The sequence below is a fragment of the Bos grunniens genome, chromosome 21 (assembly GCF_055505025.1).
Source record: "Bos grunniens cultivar Pamir isolate PY7600 chromosome 21, Bosgru_T2T1.0, whole genome shotgun sequence".
NCBI classification, from domain to species: domain Eukaryota; kingdom Metazoa; phylum Chordata; class Mammalia; order Artiodactyla; family Bovidae; genus Bos; species Bos grunniens.
Genome location: NC_141185.1, coordinates 18,137,956 through 18,160,696, shown reverse-complemented (window position 1 = coordinate 18,160,696; position 22,741 = coordinate 18,137,956). Strand labels below are relative to the sequence as shown.

Here is a 22,741-nt window from a genome sequence, read left to right as displayed (position 1 = left end):
TATTTATAGAATGCATGCCAGAATGACGCATTTGTAGTGATGGAGTGAATTCTTGGGAATGATTTATTAACTACCAAGTATATCAGTGAAAAGTCACTATCCTTTCTGAAAATTATTATGCCAATAAAGATTAATCTAAAGGGGTTTTTAGTATATGCTGGCAATTAACCATTGTTTGTTTCCAAATAGCTCATTCTAAGAAAATTGTCTATAGTTGGCAATGATAATTTTTCCTACTTAAAAATCATTATTTCCTTAAAACTGCAAGCTTTCTAAAAGAGAACTGTTTTCACTTCCATATTTTCATATGCTTGTTCCTAGTAGATGGATACTTGTGTGCATTTTTTCATAGATGAATGATTAATTAAAATCCCCCTTAGGAAACAATACTGAAAGATTTTTACCTGCCTTAATATTTCCTCACATCCATAACTTGCTCCAGCCCAGATTAGAGAAGTGCTAATAACTGTAGCGAACCTGAATTCCATTGAACTCAGGTTCAGACTTTTTTTCCACTTCATTCACTAGGACCTGCCTTCTTAAAACAGTATTTGTTGTTATTTATTATTGCTGTCAATGGTACTGGCTTCTGAAAACTACTAGAAAAGCTTGCATTTCCCCAACTCTGCTCTATTTGTGATACTTGTAGCACTGCTGCTGCTGAGTCGCTTCAGTCGTGTCCGACTCTGCGACCCCAGAGACGGCAGCCCACCAGGCTCCCCCGTGCCTGGGATTCTCCAGGCAAGAACACCAGAGTGGGTTGCCATTTCCTTCTCCAATGCATGAAAGTGAAAAGTGAAAGGGAAGTCGCTCAGTCGTGTCCGACTCTAGCGACCCCATGGACTGCAGCCTACCAGGCTCCTCTGTCCATGGGATTTTCTAGGCAAAAGTACTGGAGTGGGTGCCACTGCCTTCTCCAACTTGTAGCACTAGAGATTCATTTACCAAGGCATAGGGCTTCCCAGGTGGTGCTAGTGATAAAGAATCTGCCTGCCAATACAGGAGACATAAGAGACGTGAGTTCAACCACTGGGTTGGGAAGATCCCTTGGAGGAGCACGTGATAATCCACTTTCTTGCATGGAGAATCCCATGGACAGAGAAGCCTGGTGGGCTACAGTCCATGGGGTTGCAAAGCGTCAGACATGACTGAAGTGACTTAGCACACACATGCATGCAGGGCAAAGGCCAAGGGATGCCTTATGTTCATTCACAGGAAGATACATCATGCGCATTCCAATCCTGTATCAAATCTACCATTCTGCATTCGTTGGTCTATTTTCATTTGGTTCAGAACCAATGGTTAAAAAAATCTCATTAATTACTTAATTTAAAATCACACACCAGCCAATAAAGCTGAGGGAAACTTATTTTTCAGTACCATATCATCACCTAAGAGATAATTTATCTAAAATAATTTTGTCAGTCTGTAAATATCATTTCTCATGTGTAATCTTAGATATGAAAATCTGATTATACTAAAGATGAAAAACTTTATAAGATCTTTATGCTTGTCATATGCATATGTTAAACACATCTATATTTACATATACAATTGCATGTATTCTATTTTTAATGTTATACAATCCTAGAAGGAAGACTGGTCTACTGTTTCACAAATAACTTAAACCTCTTCTTAGAAGCGCAATAGTATTTGCTTAATGATATATTGCTCTATTTGAAATATATTTATATGTTTGCATCAGAAAGTGCAAAATCTCATAAATTAATCTGATTAAAAATTATAATAACTTAAAAGTTAGAGTTAAATTTTATTATCATGAAATGCTCATGGTTTTGGATGCTACTTATCTTTGTCAATCTTCTAAAGTACTCAGTTCCCTCTACAGAATGTTGTTTGGATAAGGGAAAATAGTGAAGTGAGGTTGAATGCCAGATGTTTAATTAGCACCACTCATCTAGCCCACTTTAAATAGCATAATACTCTCAAAAAGGAAGGAATTTTCTGTCAGTATTTAAAATAGACAGTAAATACTTCTATATGATTTAATGACTCTGCATTGCAAATCACTTAATATATAAAATGAACAGAAAAAGGATATGCTTATTTTTTGGTTGTCATACAAAACAGTGACAGGTAAAAGAAACAAACTTGAGATATCATAGGATAAATACAATGTAACTAGGACAACAATCCCATCTGGGCAAAAACTACAGTGGGTTGCCACACCCTCCTCCAGGGGATCTTCCTAATCGAGGAATTGAACCCGTATGTATTATGTCTCCTGCATGTGCACTAGTACTACCTGGGAAGCCCATGCTGTGCTATGATTAGTTGTGTAGTCGTGTCCAACTCTACGTGACCCTATGGACTGCAGCACACCAGGCTCCTTAGTCCATAGGGATTCTCCAGGCAAGAATACCGGAGTGGCTGCCATCCCCTCCTCCAGAGGAAGCCCATGCTGCTGCTGCTGCTAAGTTGCTTCAGTCATGTCCAACTCTGTGTGACCCCATAGATGGCAGCCCACCAGGTTCCCCTGTCCCTGGGATTCTCCAGGCAAGAATACCGGAGTGGGTTGCCATTTCCTTCTCCAATGCATGAAAGTGAAAAGTGAAAGTGAAGTCACTCAGTCGTGTCCGACTCTTAGCGACCCCATGGACTGCAGCCTACCAGGCTCCTCCATCCATGGGATTTTCCAGGCAAGAGTACTGGAGTGGGGTGCCATTGCCTTCTCCAGAGGAAGCCCATATTTATACACAAATCTGGTTATTTTGTTTTGTTTCTATATATAAGATCAAAATGTAGTTTACTTGTCAATTTAAAGTAAACCCACAAATATTTTCCAATTAAGCTGTTCTTTACTGCCTTTGTCTGAATTGCAATTTCTCAACTTATTAGCCACGGCACTTTGAAAAATTAATTCTCGGATTTCTAGTGTACAAAATCTGAATAATACTAGGGATTTATCTTACCAGGGTGCTGGGGGGATTAACTGAGATAAGCCATGTAAAATGTTTGGCCTAGAGTTACGTACATTGATAATGACCAACAAAAGTTAATAGTCATTATCATAATTATTTTTGAAAGCACTAATTAGATAGTTCCCTGGTGGCTCAGACAGTAAAGCGTCTGCCTACAATGCGGGAGACCTGGGTTCAATCCCTGGGTTGGGAAGATCTCCTGGAGAAGGAAATGGCAGCCCACTCCAGTACTCTTTCCGGAAAATCCCATGGGTGGAGGAGCCTGATAGGCTATAGTCCATGGGGTCGCAAAGAGTCGGACACAACTGAGCGACTTCACTTTCACTTTCAATCATCTTATTTTATAAACTCCATTTTCATGCTAAATTTTCAAATGTGTTAGAAATACCAAAACCAAAACGATAGACCAAATTTCCTTCTACCACTGGTAATGATGGTGGATACATTTGTAAGAGGGTGCAGGCGTACGTGCTTAGGCACTCAGACTTGTCCTTTGTCCCACTCTTTGTGACCCCATGGACTGCAACAAGCTGGGCTCCTATGTCTACGGGTATGGGCAAGAATACTGAAGTGGGCTGTCTCGCTCTCCTCCAAGGGATCTTCCCAACCCACGGATCAAACCCAGGTGTTCGCATTGCAGGCGGATTCTTTACTGTCTGAGTCACGAGAGAATCCCTGTAAGTGTAAAAGTGTCAGTCAGGTCAGTCACTCAGTCATGTTGTATGTCTTGTGACCCCATGGACTGCAGCATGCCAGGCTTCACTGTCCATCACCAACTCCTGGAGCTTAATCAAACCCATGTCCATCTCATTGATGATGCCATCCAACCATCTCATCCTCTGTCATCCCTTGAACCTCCTACCTTCAATCTTTACCAGCATCAGGGTCTTTTCCAATGAGTCAGTTCTTCTCATCAGGTGGACAAAGTATTGGAGTTTCAGCTTCAGCATCAGTCCTTCCAATGAATACTCAGGACTGATTTCCTTTAGGATAGACTGGATTGATCTCCTTGCAGTCCAGGGAGTCTCAAGCGTCTTCTTCAACACCACAGTTCAAAAGCCTCAATTCTTGGAGCTCAGCTTTCTTTATAGTCCATCTCTCACATCCATAGAAAACTACTGGAAAAACCATAGCTTTAAGTAATGTCTCTGCTTTTCAAAACATTGTCTAAGTTTGTCGTAACTTTCCTTCCAAGGAGCAAGCATCTTTCAATTTCATGGCTGCAGTCACAATCTGCAGTGATTTTGGAGCCCAAAATATAAAGTCTCTGACTGTTTCCATGGTTTCCCCACTTATCTGCTATGAAGTGATGGGACCACATGCCATGATGTTAGTTTTCTGAATGTTTAGTTTTAAGCCAAATTTTTCACTCTCCTCTTTCACTTGCATCAAGAGGCTCTTTTTAGTTCTTCTTTGCTTTCTGCCATAAGGGTGGTATCATTTGCATATCTGAGGTTATTGATATTTCTCCCAGCAGTCTTGATTCCAGCTTGTGCTTCATTCAGCCTGGCATTTTGCTTGATGTACTCTGTGTATAATTTAAATAAGCAGGGTGACAATATACAGCCTTGACATACTTCTTTCCTGATTTGGAACCAGTCTGTTTTTCCACGTCCAGTTTTAACTTTTGTTTCTTGAGTTGCATAAAGATTTCTCAGGAAGCAGGTAAGGTACCCTGGGGTTCCCATCTCTTGAAAAATTTTCCAGTTTGTTGTGATCCACACAAAGGATTTGGCATAATCAATAAAACAGAAGTAGATGTTTTTCTGGAACTTCTTGCTTTTTTGATGACCCAACAAATGTTGGAGATTTGATCTTTGTTTCCTCTGCCTTTTCTAAATCCAACTTGAACATCTGGAAGTTTTGGTTCATGTACTGTTGAAGCCTGGCTTGGAGAATTTTGAGCATTCTTTTGCTAGTATGTGAGATGAGTGCATTGTGAGGTAGTTTGAAATTTCTTTGGCATTGCCTTCCTTTGGGATTGGAATGAAGACTGACCTTTTACAGTCCTGTGCCACTGCTGACTTTTCCAAATTTGCTGGCATATAGAGTGCACAATTTTCACAGCATCATCTTTTAGGATTTGAATTAGCTCAACTGGAATTCCATTGCCTCCACTAGCTTTGTTCATTATGCTGCTTCCTATGGCCCACTTGACTTCACATTCCATGATGTCTTGCTCTAGGTAAGTGATTACACCATCGTGGTTATCCTGGGTCCTGAAGATCTTTTTTTGTATAATTTTTCTGTGTATTCTTGCCACCTCTTCTTAATATCTTCTGCTTCTGTTAGGTCCATACAATTTCTGTCCTTTATTGAGACCATCTTTGCATTAAATGTTCCCTTGGTATCTCCAATTTTCTTGAAGAGATCCCTAGTCTTTCCCATTCTATTGTTTTCCTCTATTTCTTTGCATTGATCACCGAGGAAGGCTTACTTATCTCTCCTTGCTATTCTTTGGAACTCTGCATTCAAATGGGTATATCTTTCCTTTTCTCCTTTCCCTTCCCCTTCTCTTCTCTTCTCAGATATTTGTAAGGCCTCCTCAGACAACCATTTTGCCTTTTTTTTCGCATTTCTTTTTCTTGGGGATGGTCATGATCACTGCCTCCTGTACAATGTCATGGACCTCTGTCCATAATTCTTCAGGCATTCTGCCTATCAGATCTAATCCCTTGAATCTATGTGTCATTTCCACTGTATAATGGTAAGCGATTTGATGTAGGTCATCCCTGAATGGTCTAGTGGTTTTTCCCTACTTTCTTCAATTTGAGTCTGAATTTGGCAATAAGGAATTCATGATCTGAGTCACAGTCAGCTCCTGGTCTTGTTTTTGCTGACTGTCTAGAGTTTCTTCATCTTTGGCTGCAAAGAATATAATAAATCTGATTTCAATATTGACCATCTGGTGATGTCCATGTGTAGAGTCTTCTCTTGTGCTATTGGAAGAGGGTGTTTGCTATGACCAGTGTGTTTTCTTGGCAAAACTGGGTAAGCCATTGCCCTGTTTCATTTTTGTACTCCAAGGCTAAATTCGCCTGTTACTCCAGGTATCTCTTGACTTCCTCCTTTTGCATTCTAGTCCCCTATAATGAAAAGGACATCTTTTTTGGATGTTAGTTCTAGAAGGTCTTATAGGTCTTCATAGAACTGTTCAACTTCAGTTTCTTCAGCATTATTGGCTGTGGCACAGACTTAGATTACTGTGATACTGAATGGTTTGTCTTGGAAAGGAACAGAGATGAACCTGTCATTTTTTAAATTGAGTACACATACTGCATTGCTAACTCTTTTGTTGACTATGATGGCTACTCCATTTCTTCTAAGGGATTCTTGCCCACAGTAGTAGATATAATGGTCATTTGAGTTAAAATGCCGCATTCCAGTCCATTTTAGTTCATTGATTCCTAAAATGCTGATGTTCACTCTTGCCATCTCCTGTTTGTCCATTTCCAATTTGCCTTGATTCATGGACCTAACATTCCAGGTTCCGATGCAATACTGCTCTTTACAGCATTGAACTCTACTTCCATCACCAGTCACATCCAAAACTGGGTGTTGTTTTTGCTTTGGCTCCATCTCTTCATTCTTTCTGGAGTTATTTCTCCACTGATCCCCACTAGCATTTCGGGCACCTACTGACCTGGGGGTTCATCTTTCAGTGTCCTATCTTTTTGACTTTTCATACCGTTCATGGGGTTCTCAAGGCAAGAATACTGAAGTGGTCTGTCATTCCCTTTTCCAGTGGACCATGTTTTATCAGAACTCTCCACCATGACCTGTCCCTCTTGGGTGGCCCTACACAGCATGACTCATAGTTTCATTGAGCTAGACAATGCTGTGGTCCATGTGATCAGTTTGGTTAGTTTTCTGTAATTGTGGATTTTGTTCCTCTGCTCTCTGATAGAGAAGGATAAGGGTATGGCAGCTTCCGGATGAGACAGACTGAGTGAAGGGGAAACTGGGTCTTGTTCTGATGGGTGGTGCCATGCTCAGTAAATCTTTAATCTAATTTTCTGTCGACGGGCAGGGCTGTGTTCCCTAAGTACATACACTTACACAATTGTTTTTAAAACTCAAATAAATTTTCTTTCTTTACTTGGCCTGCTCTTTTCTTTAAGAATTGATCAAAGCATCTTGATTATGTGTATTACAGTCATATTTAATTAAGCCTTATAAAAAGGCAGATTTTATTACTTTTCTTCTAGGCTTGCCATACCTTATTCCAGATGTTGATATTTAGTATGGGAATATTTTTGTGGCAAATTTTTCATTTCTACAGATCATTTAGGCACAATAAGCTTCAGGATCAAAACCAAGAAAAGGTGTTATGGTCCTTAAATATATTCAATATGTTTAAATATCCAGTTTGATTTAAACAACTATAAACATAAACAGTACCAAAGATTGTAAGTAGACACTGGAGATATATTAGGTTGGTGCAAAAGTAATTTGGACTGTGAATTTTAAATCATTATAATTATAGGTAAACACAACTTTATTAATCAAAATATGAACCATTACGATCAACACATTTTTCCCCAATGGGAAATAAATTTATTTATCCCTGTAGCATAAAATTCCATGCTTCGGGATTCAACAGACTCTTAGAAAGCATTTTCTGTCTCCTGCTGGTTGTAGAAGCATTTTCCCTGCAAAAAGTTGTTGAGTTGCTTGAAGAAGTGGTAGTCTGTTGGAGAGAGTCAGGTGAACATGGCAGATGAAGCAAAATTCTGTAACCCAATTCATTCAACTTTTGAAGTGCTGGTTGTGTGACGTGTGGTCTGACTTTGTCCTGAAGAAGGATTGGTTCCTTTCTGTTGACCAAAGCTGGCTGCAGTCATTGCCGTTTTCAGTGCATCTCATAGATTTGCTGAGCATAATTCTCAGTTGTAATAGTTTCACTGGGATTCATCATAGTGGGTCAGCGGGCAGCAACAACCAAACAGGGGTGCAAGTTTGGCTTCGGGAAGTGCGTTGGAACTTCTTCTCAGCCCCCCACTGAGCTGGTTGTTTCTGGTTGCTGTATACAATCCATTTTTCGTTGCACTTCACAATCTGATTGAGAAGTGGTTCACTGTTGCAGAGAATAAGAGAAGACAGCATTTTAAAACAATGATTTTGTTTTGTTTTGTTTTGTTTTTTGGTCAGCTCACAAGACAACCGCTTATTGAGCTTTTTCACCTTTCCAATTTGTTTCAAATGCCAACTGACTATAGAAGAGCTGACATTGACTTCTGTAACTTTTCATGTAGTTGTCAGAGATCAGCTTCCATGAACCTCTCAATGAATCGCTGTCAACTTCCTATGGCCAACCATTATACTTCTCACCTTCAAGTCTCTCATCTCCTTTTCAAAACTTCTTGAACCACTACTGCGCTTTATATTCATTAGCAATTCCTGAGCTAAATCTGCCATTGATGTTGTGAGTTGTCTCTGCTGCTTTAGGATCTATTTTGAGCTCAAATAAAAAAAAAAACTGCTTGAATTTGCTTTTTGTCAAACATCATTTCCATAGTCTAAAATAAATATAAAATAAATATAAACAGCAAGTAATAAGTCATTAGAAAAATACATAGAGTGAGAAATGCACATTAAAATGATGTATAACATAACCACATTTATTTAGAATGTATTCCAATATCAAACAATAAATCTCAACCATTTGTTGTTGCAAAAACCACAATTACTTTTGCATCAACCCAATACTTCCCAGTCCATCTTATGTCCAAGGTCCAAGCTAAAGTAGCTGCTAAAGGGCAACACTGATTACAATTATGGTTTTATACCAAAGAATGGCCTAGAGAAATCAAAATATCTGAATAAATAGTAAACCAGATAAGTGCGTTATTTTCCCACAAAACCAATGAACTCCAATGAAAACCAATGAACTACTTTATTTAGTTAAAAACTATAATTGATATGTTTAGTATTTTTTAATATATGTTGGCAGATAAAGGGAGACTGCCTAGAATGTGTCATGTATTATACTCAGCACTAGACACTATTTTAAACCATTAATTTATCATTCAGTGTTAAATAATATGCATATATCTTATATGCACTTCCTTAGGGGCTCAGTGGTAAAGAATCTGCTTGCCAATGCAGGAGACATGAGTTTGATCCCTGGGTCAGGTAGATCCCCTAGAGAAGAAAATGGCAACCCCCTCCAGTATCTTGCCTAGGAAATCCCAGGGATAGCCTGGCTACAATCCATGTATCACAAGAGAGCTGGACGTGACTTAGTGACTAAACAACATCAATATATCTTATATAATAATCTTGAAAAATGTGTGCATTGCTTTTTTAACTCCATAAAGCAAAATCAGAATCCTGCCATTTAAAAGCACAACCAAAGTGGCAAAAGTAGAAAGTACCTAAGATAAAGCCTAGATAAAAAATCAACTCTCTGATATCACATTTTAATAAAATACTCTTCTCAGAAAAAGATCAATAATCTACTTTATTCGATATGGCCAAATATTTAAATGTTCTATGACATACTAAATATATCTCCTTTCATGTATCTATTCTATAATACTATTGTGCACTCAGCAGGAGCACCAGCAGCAGCAACCATGAGGCTAATCAAAATGCATCAGGGTTCATGCAGTCTTGGGAAGTGACAAGGCTTAGTAATAACTGTAGACATATGTGCAATGGGCAAAATGGGAACAGAAAGGTTAAAGGATGAACTCAGGAATAATTAGCCATAATCTCCCATCATCTCTCCTGATCATATCATGATAAATAGGAATATAATATTCTTGTACTCATTTAACCATATGATCCTTATAATTTTCATGCAGAAAGTTGTGATTTTTGCATATATACCTACTTCTACATACCGTTACCCATGCTTTAACAGTGCTTGTCTTCCTAGTTCCACTGAAACAATATTTGTGCCTCTTTATGTCTTTATATCTAAAAAGAAGGGTACATTTTTTGGTCTATAATTTAATCATGTTGTAATTAGGCTTTAATGAATTATGTGTGAATCCTGATTATTTTATACATTCGTCCAACCACTACTGTGAGCAGATCAAGAACAGAGAGTGCCTATCAGAGTGTTGGTCACACAGTAGACGTTCTAAAAATGGATCTGATGGAAAGAAAAAAAAAGCTAAGGGATGTAAAATAAGGAAAAATGAAATGAATGTAAACATTTAACAGTGTTTCCAACTGAAAATATAACTTTCCTAACCCTAATACTGTTAATAACTTTCAAAAATATTTGGTTTTTAACTTTTCTGTACTATAGAACATGTGTAATTATAATAACAATTGACATAGTGAGTGATAAATGATTTTAGAAAGAATACAGAATACACACGTTGTCAGTTTTGGTATCTCTAACACTGGACATTAAAGTATGAAAGGGAGAACTATGAATTATAATTTTTGAGGAATTCCTTTTCTTAGCTACCCCACAACATAGTTATACTGTTGAAGATTCTATCTATAAAGTAAGTTAAGTTTATAAGATCATTATTTGAGAATTTAAGAAATGAATACATTTCTGCAGAATTGTTTTAAGCCTCACATCTACCACCAAATGCAGTCTTAATTCAAGGTTGAAAGTATAATTAATGAAATGAAAATGAATCTTGCAAACTTGATGGCAATGTTAATTTCACACAAAAACACTGAATGTAAGAAACTACCAATGTTTTATAAAGAGCATTAAATATTTTTCATGTATCTTATAGGCAACATATATATGTTTTTTTCTCATGTGTCAGATTTCAGAGAAGTAGTCTTCAGTGATTATCTTTCCACTAAGAAAAAAAATGGAAAAATAATTCAAGTTCATTCATATGAAATTTTTCACTATGATATTTTAGGAATTTAAAACTGTTATTCAAATATGGTACAGAATCATGTATATATAGAATTATTACATATTTATATCTAAGTAATTTTCATGAGAGGATATAGTTTAAAAATTGTATTATAAATGAATATAGTTCACAGTAAAATGTCATAATCAATTTGTATACTATAAAATTATGATTTATCAACATTGACATATTTCTCAAGGTGGCATATCCTAGAATATTACCAGTTTGGTTCCAGACCACTATGATAAAGCAACTACTGAAATAATGTGAACTGTAAATTTTTTGGTTTCCTAGTGCAAAAGGTTTATGCTTATATTATTCTCTAGTGTATTAAGTGTTCAATAGCATTATGTCTAAAAAATATACATAAATTTAAAACTTTTGATGTTGCTCAGTCACTGAGTCATGTCTGACTCTTCATGACCCTATGGACTCACTTCAGCCTGCCAGGTTCCCCTGTCTGTCACCATCTTCCAGAATTTGCTTAAATGCATGTTCACTGAGTCGGAGATACTATCTAACCATCTCATCCTCCACAGTCCCTTCTCTTTTTGCCTTCAATCTTTCCCAGTATCAGAGTCTTTCTCAATGACTGGCTCTTTGGATCAGGTGGTCAAAGTATTGGAATATCAGCATCAGTCCTTCCAGTGAATATTCAGGGTTGATTTCCTTTTGGATTAATTGGTTTGATCTCCTTGCTGTCCAAGGGACTCTCAAGAGTCTTCTCCAGTTCAAAAGCATCAATTCTTTGGTCCTTAGCTTTCTTTATGGTCCAAATCTAACATCTGTACATGACTACTGGAAAATCCATAGCTTTGCCTGTATCATATCACTTTGCTGGCAAAGTGATGTACCTGCTTTTTCATATGCTGTGTAGGATTGTCATAGCTTTCCTTCCAAGGAATAAGTGTCTTTTAATTTCATGGCTACAGTAACCATCTGCAGTGATTTTGGAGCCCAAAAAAATAAAATCTGTCACAGCTTCCAATTTTTCCCCTTCTATTTGCCATGAAGTGATGGGACCAGATGACACAATCTTAGTTTTTTAATGTTGACTTTTAAGCCAACTTTTTCACTCTCTTCAGTCACCCTCATCACAAAGCTCTTTAGCTACTCTTCACTTTTTTGCCATTAGAGTGGTTTCATCAACATATCTGAGGTTGTTCATATTTCTCCCAGCAATTTTGATTCCAGCTTGTGATTCATCCACCCTGGCATTTCATATGATGTAATCTGCATATAAGTTAAATAAGCAGGGTGACAGTATACAGCCTTGTTATACTCTTCTCTGAATTTTGAACCAGTCAATTTTTCCATATCCAGTTCTAATTGTTATTTTTGACCTGCAAACAGGTTTCTCAGAAGACAGGTAAGGTGGTCTGATATTCCCATATCTTTAAGAATTTTCCACAGTTTGTTGTGATCCATACAGTCAAAGGTTTTCATTTAGTCAAAGAAGCAGATGTTTTTCTGCAATTCCCTTGTTTTCTTTATGATCCAACAAAAGTTGGCAATTTGATCTCTCATCACTCTGCCTTTTCTAAAACTTGCTTTACATCTGGAAGTTCTCAGTTCATGTATTGCTGACGCATAAGTTTGAGGATTATGAGCATTACCTTACTAGCATGTAAAAAGAGGTCAATCATGTGGTAGTTTGAACATTCTTTAGCATTGCTCTTCTTTCTTATTACAATCAAAACTGGCTTTTCCAGTTCTGTTGCCACTGGTGAGTTTTCCAAATTTGCTGGCATACTGAATGCAGCACTTTCACAGCATCATCTTTTAGAATTTGAAATAGCTCAGCTGGAATTCCATCACTTCCACTAGCTTTGTTTGTAGAGATGCTTCTTAAGACCCACTTCAGTTCACACTCCAAGATGTCTCACTCTAGGGGAACAACCACACCATTATGGTTATCCAGGTCATGAAGACCATTTTGGAAAGTTCTTCCATGTATTCTTGCCACCTCTTCCTTATCTCTTTTGCTTCTGTTAGGTCCTTACCGTTTCTGCCCTTTATTGTGCCTATTCTTGCATGAAATGTTCCCTTTATAAATCTCCAATTTTCTTGAAGAGATCTCTGCTGCTACTGCTAAGTCACTTCAGTCATGTCTGACTCTGTGTGACCCCATAGATGGCAGCCCACCAGGCTCCCCCATCCCTGGGATTCTCCAGGCAAGAACACTGGAGTGGGTTGCCATTTCCTTCTCCAATGCATGAAAGTGAAGTCACTCAGTCGTGTCCGACCCTTAGCGACCCCATGGACTGCAGCCTACAAGGCTCCTCCTTCCATGGGATTTTCCAGGCAAGAGTACTGGAGTAGGGTGCCAGTCCTTCCTATTCTATTATTTTCCTCTATTTCTTTGCATTGTTCATTTAAGAAGGCCTTCTTACCTCTCCTTGCTATTCTCTGGAACTCTGCATTCAGAAGGGTATATCTTTCCCTTTCTCTCTTGCTTTTCACTTCTCTTTATTCAGCTATTTGTAAAGCTTCCTCAGACAACCACTTTGTCTTCGTGCATTTCTTCTTCTTTGGGATGGTTTTGGTCACTGCCTCTTGTAAAATATTACAAAATTTCCATCCATAGTTCTTCAGGTACTCTGTCTACCAGATTTAATCCCTTGAATCTTTTCATCACCTCTACTGTATAATCATTAAATATTTGATTTAGGTCATACTGGATGACTAACAAATGCTAACCATCATCTGAGCCTTCAATAAATAATGGTAGTAGCATCAAAGATCACTGATCACAGATCACGATGGCAAATATACTGATAATTGAAAAAATCTGAACTATTTTGAGAATTCCCAAAATGTGACATTGAGTCACAGAGAGCAAATTCTGTTGGAAAAATGACCCTGATAAATTTGCTTAAAAAACAGGTCTGCCAAAACCTTCAATTTGTAAAAAATGCAATTAGCTATGAAATACAGTAAAGTGAAGCACAATAAAATGAGGCAAGCCTGTAATTATTTTCTTGTTGAAGAGAGGGAATAGGTATTGGGAAAAGAGCCAGAACAAAAGTACAATTCTAATCCTGCAGGCATACTGTGTCATATCAGATCTTGTGCTGCTGCTAAGTCACTTCAGTCGTGTCTGACTCTGTGCCAGCCCATAGACGGCAGCCCACCAGGCCCCACCGTCCCTGGGATTCTCCAGGCAAGAACACTGGAGTGGGTTGCCATTTCCTCCTCTAATGCATGAAAGGGAAAAGTGAAAGTGAAGTCACTCAGTTGTGTGCGACTCTTCGAGACCCCATGGACTGCAGCCTACCATGCTCCTCCGCCCATGGGGTTTTCCAGGCAAGAGTACTGAAGTGGGGTGCCATTGCCTTCTCTGATCATATATCGTAATGCTGCACTTTTAGGAGTTCTAGTGTACAGAAACAGGTTTCTACAAAGAAAAACAAGATTTATATCTAATCAAAATACCACCTGACCTTAGATTTTATATCTTAGCTAATTATTGTCTGTCTATAATTAAACTTGGGCTTCTCTGGTGGTTCAGTGGCAAAGAATCTGCCTGCCAAAGCTGGAGACATGGGTTCAATCCCTGTGTCTGGAAAGTCCCCTGGAAAAGGAAATGGCAACACTCTCCAGCATTCTTAGTAGTGTCCATAACATTTTATCTGCACATCTTATCAAAATGTAACAATAGATAGTATCAGTTAATAGTCATTTTCTATTTGTATAGCCTAAAGACCATCCCCAAGAAAAAGAAAAGCAAAAAAGCAAAATGGCTGTCTGAGGAGGCCTTACAAATAGCTGTGAAAAGAAGAGAAGTGAAAAGCAAAGGAGAAAAGGAAAGATATAAACATCTGAATGCAGAGTTCCAAAGAATAGCAAGGAGAGATAAGAAAGCCTTCCTCAGTGATCAATGCAAAGAAATAGAGCAAAACAATAGAATAGGAAAGACTAGGGATCTCTTCAAGAAAATTAGAGATACTAAGGGAACATTTCATGCAACGATGGGCTCAATAAAGGACAGAAATGGTGTGGACCTAACAGAAGCATTAGATATTAAGAAGAGGTGGCAAGAATACACAGAACTGTACAAATAAGATCTTCACGACCAAGATAATCATGAAAGTGTGATCACTCCTACTCACCTAGAGTCAGGCATCCTGGAACGTGAAGTCAGGTGGGCCTTAGGAAGCATCACTACGAACAAAGTTAGTTGAGGTGAAGAAATTCCAGTTGAGCTATTTCAAATTCTAAAAGATGATGCTGTGAAAGTGCTTCACTCAATATGTCAGAAAATTTGGAAAAGTCAGCAGTGGCCCCAGGACTGGAAAAGGTCAGTTTTCATTCCAATCCCAAAGAAAGGCAATGCCAAAGAATGCTCAAATTACTGCAGAATTGCATTCATCTCACACGCTAGTAAAGTAATGCTCAAAATTCTCCAAGCCAGGCTTCAGCAATATGTGAACCGTGAACTTCCTGATGTTCAAGCTGTTTTTCGAAAAGGCAGAGGAACCAGAGATCAAATTGTCAACATCCTCTAGATCATCGAAAAAGCAAGAGAGTTCCAGAAAAACATCTATTTCAGCTTTATTGACTATGCTAAAGCCTTTGACTGTGTGGATCACGATAAACTGTGGAAAATTCTGAAAGAGATGGGAATACCAGAACACCTGACCTGCCTCTTGAGAAACCTGTATGCAGGTCAGGATGCAACAGTTAGAACTGGATATGGAACAACAGACTGGTTCCAAATAGGAAAAGGAGTACGTCAAGGCTGTATATTGTCACCCTGCTTATTTAACTTATATGCAGAGTACATCATGACAAATGCTGGGCTGGAAGAAGCAGAAGCTGGAATCAAGATTGCTGGGAGAAATATCAATCACCTCAGATATGCAGATGACACCACCCTTATGGCAGAAGGTAAAAAAGAACTAAAGAGGAGAGTGAAAATGTTGGCTTAAAGCTCAACATTCAGAAAACTAAGATCATGGCATCCGGTCCCATCACTTCATGGCAAATAGATGGAGGAACAGCGGAAACAGTGGCTGACTTTATTTTCTGGGCTCCAAAATCACTGTGGATGGTGTTTGCAGCCATGAAATTAAGACACTTACTCCTTGGAAGGAAAGTTATGACCAACATAGACAGTGTATTAAAAAGCAGAGACATTACTTTGCCAACAAAGGTCCATCTAGTCAAGGGTCATCAGGTCCATCATCTGCTATGATTTTTCCAGCAGTCATGTATGGATGTGAGAGTTGGACTATAAAGAAAGCTGAGAACTGAAGAATTGATGCTTTTGAACTGTGGTGTTGGAGAAGACTCTTGAGAGTCCCTTGGACTGCAAGGAGGTCCAACCAGTCCATCCTAAAGGAGATTAGTCCTGGTATTCATTGGAGGGACTGATGTTGAAGCTAAAACTCCAATACTTTGGCAATCTGATGGGAAGAGCTGACTCATTTGAAAAGACCCTGATGTTGGGAAAGATTGAGGGCAGGAGGAGAAGGGGATGACAGAGGATGAGACTGCTGGATGGCATCACCGACACAATGGACATGGGTTTGGGTGGACTCTGGTAGTTGGTGATGGACAGGGAGGGCTGGCGTACTGTGGTTCATGGGGTTGCAAAGAGTCAGACATGACTGAGCAACTGAACTGAACTAAAGAGAAAAAAAAAAGAATAGAATAAAATTATATGTTGAGACACAGATATTGACTTTTATATGTATAGGTAGACAGTGGACAGTGGTTAAAGAAGCCACCTGCCAATGCAGGAGATGCAAGAAACATAGGTTTATTCTTTGAGTTGGAAAGAACCCTGGAGTAAGAAATAGCAACCCACTCCAGTATTCTTGCCTGGAGAATGCCATGGGCAGAGGAGCCTGGTGGGCTACAGTTCATGGGGTTGCAAAGAGTCAGACACAACCGTGCGTACACATATACACACATACACACACACACAGAATAAAATCACATGAAAGAATTTACTGGCATAATGCAAGGAACTACAGGTTCTGGGACACCCAGGCTTTCCGATAAAAGAGAATACTTTACTTATAACCAAATTTTATTATATGACAATAAAAAATTCTGTTCAGATAATGTTTGGGATGTGCTGTTAATCACTCAGTTGTGTCCAGCTCTTTGTCACCCCATGGACTGTAGCCTGTCAGGCTCCTCTGTCCATGGAATTCTCCAGGCAAGAATACTGGAGTGGGTAGCTATTCCCTTCTCCAGGGGATCTTCTCAACCAAGGAGTAAAACTCGGGTCTCCTGCATGCAGGCAGATTCTTTACTATCTGAGACACCAAGGAAGCCCCTAGTTTTTATGGGAAAAAAATGAGAAATAACCTGCAGTATCTTATTTTTTTATGTTGTTTTTAATTTTAATTTCTGATTATCTTTGGGTATGAAGGACTTTTAAAAAAAGTTAATTGTGTATGGACTTTGGTACCTGACATGCTCCAAGTTAGAGAGAGTTGTCGTTATTCAGTCAATAAGACATGTCCACCTCTTTTTGGCCCAATGGACTGCAGCATGCCAGGCTCCACTGTCCTTCACTATCTCCTGGAGTTTATTCAAATTCATATCCATTGAGTTGGTGATGCTATCTAGCCATCTCATCTCTCTGCAGTCCCCTTCTCTTTTTGCCTTCAGTCTTTCCCAGCATCAGGGTCTTTTTCAATGAGTTGGCTATTTGTATCACGTGGCCCAGGTATTGGAGCTTCACTAAATTTAAAAATGTTAGTTTGACTTTTCTATGTATTATCTCAAATGGACTCTTAAAAAACAAATGAATCTCCAAAATGTGTCTTTAATATCAGGTATTTTTGTAGACTGTTGGAGAATCTGTTTGGAGCAGTGTTGTTTATAGAGGTGGCAATGATAAGTTTTATAAATGTGTACGAGGCTAACCTTTTTCATTTATTGTTTGTTGTTTATTTTTTATATACTATTGCATGATAGTTGCCTCTTCTGCTTATACTTAAGGCTACTTTTTAAAATGGGAAATAATGTAATCAAGAACAATAGTAAATTCTAAGCTGTTACTCAAATGGAAAAATGCTGTAGGTAATTGAAAGCGCATTGATGATTACTGAATTCACTAGGAAACATTAGTCTATTATAAGTATTTCTTTGAGATTTGTGAAACTGGTTTATTTGACCAATGCATGCATGAAAATTAACAGATTTTAGCAAAAGATCACATTAGAGTGGGACTATTCCAGATTGGGAAAGAATCATCAATATTTGAATAATTGTGAACAGTAAATTAGAGAATAGGCCAGTGTTTGATAAATAAAATTTGAGTGGGCTTGCTGCTGTACCTATAAATTAATGCAGCTATGCAGAGATGGTGAAAAGGACTATTAATATTTCAGGCAACATAGAACAGGTTGTCTGCCAAGTATGCAATTCCCTTGGAATCTCTCTCTTTTTCTTTTTTTGGATATATGGACATATATTTGATTGCTAATAATAGTGATATAATTTTGTTATTTTCTCTCTTCTTCTTATTCAGTTTCTCTCTCTACAAATTATTTCTATGATGAGAGAGAAAAGTATAAACCGATGACTGGCAAAAATGACATGGCTTTATCTATAACTTAGGGACAGAATGTATGTCAGATTGCCTCTTAGCTTTAATAATTGTAAAATGAAACTATTCATTTCCTTATTGGTAAAGACTTTCTAAAACCTTAATGAATTGGTGTTTCTCTTACGCACTAAAACCTAGGTTAAAACAAAAATCCTCTGTGACTGTCTGCCTTATCTTTAGTTCTGGGAATTCCCATTGAGATATTAATACTTGACAATAGGATTATTGACAATCAGAAGCGTAGATGGCTGAAAGGCAGAAAAACCAGATAAATATTAAATGCTTTTCAAAAAGTAAAAGGTGAAGAATAAAAGAGTAGTAAAAGTAAAGTTAAAAAATCTTAACTAAAGTGAAATAATGGTATAAAGTGGTTACAAGGCTTAAATCATTATTTTAAGATTCTCTTCATAAGATAAAATATTGAAATATTTATTTGAATATAAGAATAGGATAGAGGAATGGACAAGGATCAATCCAGAAATTGCCAAGGCGCACTCTCAGGGTTAAATTTTTCATAGGTATGTGGCTGTTTACCAATAGGAAGAACAGCACTCTTTCTGGGTACCTCACTGGCAACTGCCCAGATGGTATAGTTGTAAAGAATCTGCCTGCCAATGCAGTAGAACAGAGACATAGGTTCAACCCCTGGGTCAGGAAGATGTCTTGGAGTAGTGAATGGCAACTCACTCAAGTATTCTTACTTGAAAAATCCCAAGGAGAGAGAACCCTAGTAGGCTATTTGTTGAGCAAATAGAGGTTAAATTATTTCAGTGGTATTTACTATCCAAAGTATATCATATTTAGTATCATTTTTATCTTCAAGATTCACCTTTAACAATGATTATTTATTGCTAACTTGAGTTAGTAGATATACAACTACCAGAATAGGTATTTCTTTGAATAAGTTCAATGGAAGTAAATGAACTCTAAAAGCTCTGTTTTAGATTTTCAGAAATATTATTTCCTATGTATGCCTGCTATATTTCCTCTTTCTAACACATTATAGAACCCTAGATTAAATTTAACTATGGGTTTTAAAATGTAGTTCACATTAAAACAATTGATTAATGACTAAAAAAAAAATGTAGTTTACCCTTTGGTTGAATCAATCAGTATAATTGATTGAGTGAACCAAAATTATCTATACTGGACACTTCCAAAATTACCAGTTGCCAAATTATTCCATGGTTAATTAAAATATCATTGGTATGAAGTTTACACAGCAGTCATGAATATATTGAAGTGTTTTTCATAAAATTTTCTTACTCATGGGTCACAAACTTAGAAATATGAGTGGCTGTGCCTGATCTAAGTGTAGGATGAATTTTTTGTAAGATTGAATGGAAACGGTTGAAATCATTTTCTTCCACTAAATTCATTAGAAAGAAGATTTAGACCTTATTGGTTTGTATTTGCCAATTAACTCTATATTAAATCATACTTATGCTTTTATTTTAATATGATATATACTATTTAGATCTAGTGTAGTCTATCAGTCATGTGCAACTCTTTGTGACCTCATGGACTGTAGCCCGCCAGGCTCCACTGTCCCTGGAATTCTCCAGGCAAGAACATGGGAGTGGGTTGCCATTCCCTTCTCCAGGACATCTTCCTGTCCCAAGGATCGAATCCAAGTCTCCTGCACTGCAGGCAAATTCTTACCATCTAATTTAGCATAAATGCCTCATACAATCCACAGAAACTGGAAAATATTTTAATGTTTAAAAAATATTTATGATTAGGATGTAGTGAGTTAAAAATAACCCTGCATTGAGATTAAAAATATAGTTTATAATTATTTCTCTATATTAACGTGTAATTGTTTTTTAATAATGGCACTTACCTCAAGGATTGTTCTGTGTATAAAATGGGATAGGCTGTGCTAAGTCGCTTCAGTTGTGTCCGACTCTTTGACCTCGTGGACTGTAGGCCACCAGGCTCCTCTGTCCATGGGATTCTCCAGGCAAGGATACTGGAGTGGGCTGTCATGCCCTCCTCCAGGGGATCTTCCCAACCCAGGGATTGAACTTGAGTCTTATATGTCTCCTGCATTGGCAGGCTGGTTCTATACAACTAGTTCCACTGGGAAGTTCAGTATAAAATGGTATAATGCAAGCTAAAGGCATAATTGTGTTATATGTTCAACAAGTGCTAGCTTTCAAAATTATTTTGCAGCTAATATTGTTTCACTTTTATACTTTTCATATTTTTTAGCTGTAACATGAGTGTTTGTACTGAGCACTCTCTAACATTATCTGTTTTCTTGAAGTTCTATTGTGCTTGTGCTGTGAGCTATATAAACACTGGCTCACTAGCTTTTGAGACAGTGAGATGTAAGTCTCTGGGTCTTTTTCTAACTGGCAGCAGAAGTCACTTTTCCTTACTGCTAAACATTCTCATACATTGCAAGGAAAACATCTTATAAGCTGTAGTTTTAATATCTCATCATAATAAAATTTAAATTTATGAAATCCCACTGGTTAGCATTTGATCAGGAAAAAACATTTAGTTGAGGTGAATGTTTACCTTGATATTCTATAAAACTTTTACAATTTAAAATACCTGCTCTCGTTTGCTTAATACAAAATGGATGCTAAATGTGTGGGAGAGTTGAGATTGATACTTGCTTCACTTCTACCTATTAAGATAAGAAACTTCGGAGACATGTATTTATTCAATGGTTCTTCTAAGAGTCACTACACCCAGAATGCTGTGAAGGATGCGTGGCAAGGCAAATGGAAGAATGTTATAATAGAAGTAAAGGCAAGTGATAGGGGTTAGAAACGCAATTGCAGAGGTTTTCCAACCTAGATGAGAAATGCTTTTCCGACTTGGGGAAAGTGACAAAGAAGAAAGGAAATAAACAAAGCAACTGAAGAAGGTTGACACAAATGTGGTACCACATCACATAGAAAAATCAATAAGAATTCTTTTACATAAAGCTATAGGCAGTGATGCACTTACATATTACACTCTATGTCAAGTACAGCAAATCTCCATAAATAGTAACCAGGGAAACTGGCCGTGGAGCAATAGCAACTGTCCTGGAATGGAATCTGGGCTATTTTCAGTGCATCTATTTTCCGTATAAGAGGAAAAGAGTTTCCTAATTCTCCATCTGAGAGGAAAGGGATTAAAGCATATGCCAAATGCAGATATATCCAGTCCAGTTCTAGGAGAGGATTAAATAAACAAATTAAGTTCATAGAATCATGTAATTTAAGAAGGGACAATAAAAATCAAATTACTGTTTCTTACACGCTAAATATCAGGTGTTATGAGTTTTATGAGAAAATAAGTATTTAATGACATAACTAGTTTAGCAGAAAGTCTGGGAGTCAAGGCTCTAGGGCAAGGTAACTTATTCTCTTTGATCCTGATTATAAAATTTACAAAATTGGAGGAGAAGTTGTAAAATGTGTCATTCCCCTAAGAAATTTATACTTTGGAGACAGAGATTTACTTGAAATAATATCTCCTAAATCCTCTTCAATATTCTTCATTAATCACCCCTTAAAATTAGAATATGAGTGAGCTTCATTATCTGTCAAATAACTAAATAATGTAAACCTGACTTTTTTGTATGATCTATGAGCAAAGGTAACTATTTTGTTATGTTCATACATTTATTAGTGGATCTTTAATTTAGTGGTTAAAGTATATTTAGGGCATAAACCACAAAAACTAAAAGATAAAGGAAAAGTTTAAAACCATACATTCAGGAGACATGTAGCCATGTCATTGTAAAACCAATACAATATTGTAAAGATAAAAAATAAAATAAAAACAATGACACGTGTGTGGGTGACTCATGGTAGGAACAAGAGAAGCAGGGGAGAGTTCAGAATCCCTACAGCTGACTGGTTCACCTAGGCTCTCATACAGACTAGCTAAACACAACCAAAAGAGTCAATTTTCTTATATTCCAAAGGAAGTTAAAGGAGAGCTATGAATCATAAAATGAATTAAATAAAAAGTGCAACAAATAGAATTTATCAGAAAATGTATTGAAGTAAGGCAAATAATAGGGACAAGAAGGAAGAGGCAGTGCAGAAACTAGAAAAACCGAGGGTGGAATATTCACGAAAGTACTCTTAACATACATCCTGTCTTTTTCCCCTATTGAGACTTCGGAAAGGTGTGTGCCACCGTCTCACTAAATGGTCTTCGACTGAATTGTTTTGGGAAGTGAGAGCAAAGGAGAATTTAGACACTACTTGGAAACCTTTCATTTTTTTCCTTCCCCTAAATCTTCGCTGAACTAGCTTTCTTGCTGAAGACTTCCCTTTGCCTTCCCTTTCACTTATATGAAACACATGTATTACTCAACACTGAATGCGAAGGCCAACATCAAAGTGGAATCTCATTTTCTACTTGAAAATCCTTAT

At 37.6% G+C, this 22,741-nt stretch overlaps 1 long non-coding RNA gene across 16 annotated transcripts in view; it reads right to left on the bottom strand.

The window, feature by feature from the left end:
• Positions 1-22,741, bottom strand: part of LOC147349191 (uncharacterized) — a 284,621-nt gene that overhangs the window by 67,971 nt on the left and 193,909 nt on the right. For 10 of the 16 annotated variants that reach the window (XR_015149537.1, XR_015149536.1, XR_015149540.1 and 7 more), the window contains one exon: positions 7,423-8,019. The exons of the other annotated variants lie outside the window; for them this stretch is intronic. This is a non-coding gene — a long non-coding RNA (uncharacterized LOC147349191). Of the gene's footprint in view, positions 1-7,422; positions 8,020-22,741 lie in introns of those variants that run through there. 16 annotated transcript variants of the gene reach the window in all.